The sequence below is a fragment of the Octopus bimaculoides genome, chromosome 11, assembly GCF_046866305.1.
Source record: "Octopus bimaculoides isolate indiv1 chromosome 11, ASM4686630v1, whole genome shotgun sequence".
Classification (NCBI taxonomy): Eukaryota; Metazoa; Mollusca; class Cephalopoda; order Octopoda; family Octopodidae; genus Octopus; species Octopus bimaculoides.
Window position 1 is genome coordinate 75,974,517 of NC_142938.1, and position 6,876 is coordinate 75,981,392.

Genomic DNA, 6,876 nt, shown 5'->3' on the forward strand with positions numbered 1-6,876 from the left:
ACAAGTCAGTATACTCGTCAAAATAGATAGAGAATTAACAGTAATATTTTCAGAGACAATCAAATTAATATTATAGTTATAATAGCTAGCAGGCGGTATCATTAATCAAAAATGGTTATACAGAATCCAATATCAAGTATATTTATGAAGAATATATATCTGGAATGTGGTAAGATATATAACGTTCATATGGACATAGGCAATTTGATATTTTAATATATCAAAAGTATAATGTAAGAGAAGCTGACGTATTTATATAGCAGATCAGAATTGCCGTTTATGTGTGAATTGAAATGATAGTAAAAATTTGAAAACACAGATTAAATCATGTGATGCCGTATAATGTAAAGAAACATTTAGGTTTATGCTAGAAAGCGTAGCTAAAATAAGTATATTTTTTTATAAATAGATTTAATAGATACATATCGGTAGTTAAAAAACTAAAGATTAACTCAGAGAAAACTGGCCGTTGCTTAGCAGCGTCAGAAGATTCCCTGTGTGCGATGTATTCTGTATTCTGGACTAATAACCAAATCAAATACCAATTCGGGGTGCCCCGGCTTATATGTTTACATGCTGTGCTGAACCCAGTACCAAATGCTAAGAACTATTTCAAAACACCATATTCCAATCTCTTTCGTCGTTATCTGTAATGAGTTGTCCAAAGCACCGTACAACCGCTCTCACTGACAGGGCAAGTGCGTTAAGAAAGAAAGAAAGTAAATAAAAATATATATATAAAATATAGGAAATATAGGGTTTTATCAGGTAATGGTCAGTGGAGTTTTTTGAGGTCACTTGAAACTAACAGACCGGAAAGCGTAAAGAAAGCTGGTGTCCGGTGCAGAAATATACGCTGTGAATCGTTATTAAAGCCTGTTCTATAATTCTCATATCAATTTTTTGCAGCATGTTTATCAAACCTTGGAAAATATCTTGCCGTAACATTTGGTAGCCAATAACGGAATAGAAGCTTCTAAGTATACGTTGTGAAGTTATTTCACATACGATATTAAATACACATATGCGTATATATGTATACTCTTTTATTCATTTATCTGTTTCAGTCATTTGACTGCAGTCATGCTGGAGCACAGCCTTTAGTCGAACACATCGAACCCAGAGCTTATTATTTGTAAGCCTAGTACTTATTCTATCATCACTTTTGCCGAACTGCTAAGATACGGGAACGTAATCACACGAACATCGGTTGTCAAGCGATGTTGAGGGACAAGCTCAGACACACACACAAATACATACATACATGCATACATACATACATACATACATACACAGACACGCACACGCACACGTATATATCCGACGGGCTTCTTTCAGTTTCCGTCTACCAAATCCACTTACAAGGCTTTGGTCGGACCGAGGTTATAGTAGACACTCGCTCAAGGTGCCTCGCAGTGGAACTGGACCCGGAAACTTCATACTACACAGGCACTCCCTCGCCTATATACATAAACAACAAATATAAATGCCTATGTATACACTTATGTGTGTGAGCGTGATTGAGTGTGAGTGAGTGTGTGTGAGTGTGTGTGAGTGAGTGTGTGTGAGTGTGTGTGAGTGAGTGTGTGTGCACTTATGTTTGTGTGTATCGATATCCGTCGTAAAAAAACATTTCTTTCTGCCTGGAGACTTAATACTTCTTCCGTACAGAAAATTACCATTGGAGTTATATGTATTAAATCAGTGTTAAATGAACAAACACAATTTTTACCTGGACACCTCGGATATCTACTTTCGGTATCACGCGGATTTGGGACGAACATTACGCATTAAATATAATCAAAAATTTTACACAAACAATCAATATTTTAGAGAAACCATTTTTAAATACTCCATTACAGTAACAAAAGCTACAGCTTCAGAACATTTTTAGTAGGATATAAAGAACGTTATAGAATTTAAATAAAAATATATGAAATGTAAAAGTATTGAAACTCGCATTGTGATAGTACGCTGCTGGGTTGAACAACCTATAACAATGTGAGATATCTCGCATACAGAGGAACAATGACATAAGCTTCAACACAGAATACCACTGAAAAAGTCATCTATTACGCGTGGGCAAAACTGTATGAATGAATATACATGTGTACGTGTGTGTGCTTGTGTAAATATATATGTGTGTGTGTATATATATATATATATATATATATATATATATATATACTTACTTGGAAAAGGATGCGTGGCGTTCGATAATATAATAATAATAATAATAATATATATATATATATATATAACAGAGACAAGAAAAAGGAAAAGGCTAAAAAGAAAAAAATAAGAGAATATATATATATATACACACGCATATATAAATAAATACAAATATATATATATATATATATATATATATATATATATATATATATATATTTATATATAAATAGAAACATATATACATAAATATATATGCATGTATGTATGTATGTATGTTTGTATGTAAGCATTTATTTACATGGAATATTATATTTTGTATATATTCATACATGCAGGAACAAAATAATATTACGCCCTACCCACATAGGGACTAACATACACCCAGGCACATAGGACACACATCAATGTGCTTTCGCACGTAAGCCGGTGTAATTGTACATGTTAATGCGTGCTCGTCCGTGAGTCAGTTATTATCGTTTGTTCATCTAACTGCTATGCACATATGCATATATATATATATATATATATATATATATATGTATGTATGTATGTATGTATCTCCCTCTCTCTTTCTCTCTCTGTACACACACACACACACACACACACACACACACACACACACACACTCACACACACACACACACACACACACAGACATATATATATATATATATATATATATATATATATATATATATATATATACATGCATATATACATATATATAGAATATACATATACATATATACTCATACATATATACACATAAGGGTGTAATTATACATAACAGTTTGCAGCTTACAGTGCGTGTTTGAATCAGTCTATCAATGGGCATATATATATATCAATGCATATCCTAAGTCAGAGAGCGTTGGCAGATTCCTTTATTTGTTATATTACATGCAGAGCTATTGCGTCAATGTAATTGAAAAACTTCACAAAGGTACACGGTGAATGTTTTTGTTCGACATTTTAGACGTTCTTCACTCAGAGGCAATCACTTGATTCTACCATACGACTAACTATGTATGCGCACAGAGACACATGTAAACACATGATGCATATATATATACAGGCATATATGTAAATATATATGTGTATATGTATATGCACACATACCTGTATGAGTGGGTGATGAAACAATAGAAAGAAATACTCAGCACATTGGAGTTGTAAGTAGTTAATATGATGTCGGTTCTGTTCGACAATCGTTTTCTAGACACAGAACGTGTCGACATTTGCATATGTACGGCGCCAGTGTTATGAGGATTGAAAAGTACTTTAAAAGAAATTTCCATTTATTCGTTCATAGCTATTTTCGCCTAAAGAGTGTGCCTACGAAGATAACTCTGGAGAAGCAGAGTATATTTAATATATTTCTGAAGCTGTATCTTCGAATTTGTTGTTTAAATTTACCTTCCACCGATGCAGTATTCTCGGACAATTATTCGGTGTTGTTTCGTAGGTGTCAGGTATCCATCTTCGCCTCAACGTTACATGACTGACTAAATACTCATGCATTTGTATCCGTCCGTTTGAGGTTTGACGTTTTAATAGTGTCTGTTCAGCTGTAAATCAACTTGACGTTGTTCCTATTAAATACGTTTCGGCATTTAGTTGATGGGAAATTTGTATTTACTCAGTCCAGAAAGATTTTGGTAATATAAGACACAGCTATTAAACAGAAGAGACGTACTTACCAAATTATAACGGTTTCAAATTTTGGCACAGGGCCAGCAATTTCGAAACAGGAGTATATGTTGATAACATAGACCCCCTGTGCTCAACTAATAAATATCTTATCGAGAGAACGAAAAGCAAAGTCGACTGGAGTTGAATTAGAACTAAGAACGCAAAGACGGACGAAATGCCGCTAAGCGTTGTGCCCGCCGTGCTAACCGTTCTGTCAGCTCTCCACCTTTATCAAACTTAACTATCTTACTGTTGGATTGCAGACATTGGGGAGGCATGTGATCTTATCATTGGATCGATTAACTTCTAATGCGTTATTGCTGACAATTTCGTAGTCAACTACTCGTTAGATATTCCTCCACTGATATTATTAATTAGGTATTAAAAAAAAAATCTACGGTTGATAGCGGTGATCATCAATATGAACATATGTGAGGTTTTCATACGTTTTGCTAATTTGTTTGTATCTCTCTCTCTCCCTCTTTCGTTTGCTTGAGGACAATGTCAAAGAAATAGACGATACCAAGATCAGTAGTAATAATTATTTCCATGTAAAACCTGTGTCTTCAAATCTTTCTTATCTATATTTCTTGGCGTGTTAGGTTACAGCCGAACAATCAATTCTGTGTAAGCATATATTTATTGTTGTGAATTTCATTTTCAGTGTAACGAGAATATATATTTCTGTGTGTATGTGTGTGTGCGTGTATACCTATAAGATCACATGTCTTTATGTTAGTACGTTGCTGATATGTTAGCCACATGAACTTGTGAATTGGATCTTTGAACCCAGATACAATTATTGTCAAATAGAAGAGTTTTCCTCGCGTAGATAATCCTATCTAAATCACAAGTTTCAATATTATTTAAATTGGTGAACTCTAGTCCTGTCGCGAGCAGAACTTACAAAATAAAGAGAGAAAATTCTACGATACCGTTTGGAGTAATGTGAAAGTTAATTTTAATATTGGCTTCAAATTTTGGCATAATGCCAGCAATTTCAGATCGGCGGAAAGTTGATCATGTTGACCCCCAGTTTCCTACTGGTGCTTAGTTTATCGATTCTAAAAGAAATGAAATGCAAAGTCACCATCGGCAGAATTGAGCTCAGAACGTAAAGACGGATGAAATGCCACTAAGCATTGCGTTTGGCATATTAACGATTCTGACTATTCTCTGTCTTGGTTATTCTTCATATTAATAAAACTCATTTTGGCTATATTTCTATCTCACGACTCTTGCGGGTGTTACGTGCCAAAACCCCACGGAATAGGTGAAAATGCACGAAGTAGAAACAGAACTGTACAGTATATTTTTTTTATTATTTTCATAATTTGTATATATTTATTTTATTATTAATGCAAAACAACACCACAGAGGAATGCTTAAATAATAAACCACGATAGGTGAACCGCGATAAGTGAACCGCGATAGGTGAATCGCGATACTGTATTATTGATATTTATCGCTGGAAGTTTGTTAATGTCCTAATGTTATTCGCAAAATTGGTTTGAAACTTTGGCAGAGCACCAGCAATTGTGAGGGGGGGGGGGGGGGTCCAAGTCCATTACATAGGTTCCCAGCACTCAACTGATACTTATTTTATCAAACCCGAAGAGAGGAAAGGCAAAGTCGACCTCGGTGGAATTTGAACTCAGAACGTAAGGACGGAAGAATTTCTGCTAAACTTTCTTCCAGTGCCGTGACCATCCTGCCAGCTCGCCGCTCTTATCTTGTTCTGAATATTACTGAAAAATTGAAACGCTGCCGAGGTTGACGTCGTCTTTCATCCTTTCGGGGTCGATAACATAAGGAGCAGCTGAGTTCTGGGGTCGATGTAATCCACTTACCCCCTCCCCCAACTTACTGGCCCTTTTTCAAGATCTGAAAGCAGTATTAGAGAGGAGTTTCTCACTCGCTTTTCCGACCTGTGTTATTGCGTGGTGCGTTTATCAGTGCTTAGGATTTAACATATAAAACAAAAAAAATGACTCAAGGTCCCTTCCGGAGCCATATGATCAAAAGGCCCTTTCTCAGATTCTGTGGCATAAATATTCTCCCACTACACCTGGATGGGGTCCAAGTCCGTCGGAGAATTTACTGATTTTTGCCGATTGAGTGAATTGGAGCAACGCGAAATGAGGTGATTTGGTGAAGAACACAACGAATCGCCGGCACAAGAATTGAAACCATAGCTTTGCGGTCATGACTGTAACACCCTAATCACTTAACCACGTACCTCTAGAATGTTTATCGTATATTATCTTCAAATTGTTTTTGAATGTTATGTACGGTTTGCATTTAGTTAGTCATTCTAGCCTATTGTAGAGTTTTATTTGAATGACAGTAATTTTACCTTAAATATCAGTATAATTAAATATCTCTCTTTCAAAAGTGTGTGGGTGCATGGAAATGACACTGTGTGTGTGTGTTTGTGTGTGTGTTAGTGTTGTACATTAAGAAACACGAAGCTTGAACTGGTCATATAAATTCGTCTTAATATAGATACTACTATTTGGCAACGAAAGTGTAGAGTTCTCAAAAACATTAAGTAAAGTGTTCAAAACGTGCTCAAAGCAAAATGTATATATGTATGTGTATACATACACATAACATACCTTTACACATGGACACACACAGACACACAGGTTCACGGACTCCCATATATATATATATATATATATATATATATATATATATATATATATATATATATATATATATATATATATATATATATATATATATATATATATATATATATATATATGTATATATATATATATGTACATATATATAAGTATATATATATATATGTATATATATATATATATATGTTAAATCTCTGAACGGGCTTCTTTCAGTTTCCGTCTGCCAAATTCTCTCACTTTGGTCGGCCTAAGGCTATAGTAGAAGCCACTTGCCCAAGTTGCCGCACACTATGAGTGAACCCGGAACCATGCATATATATACGTACACACATACACACACACACACACACACATA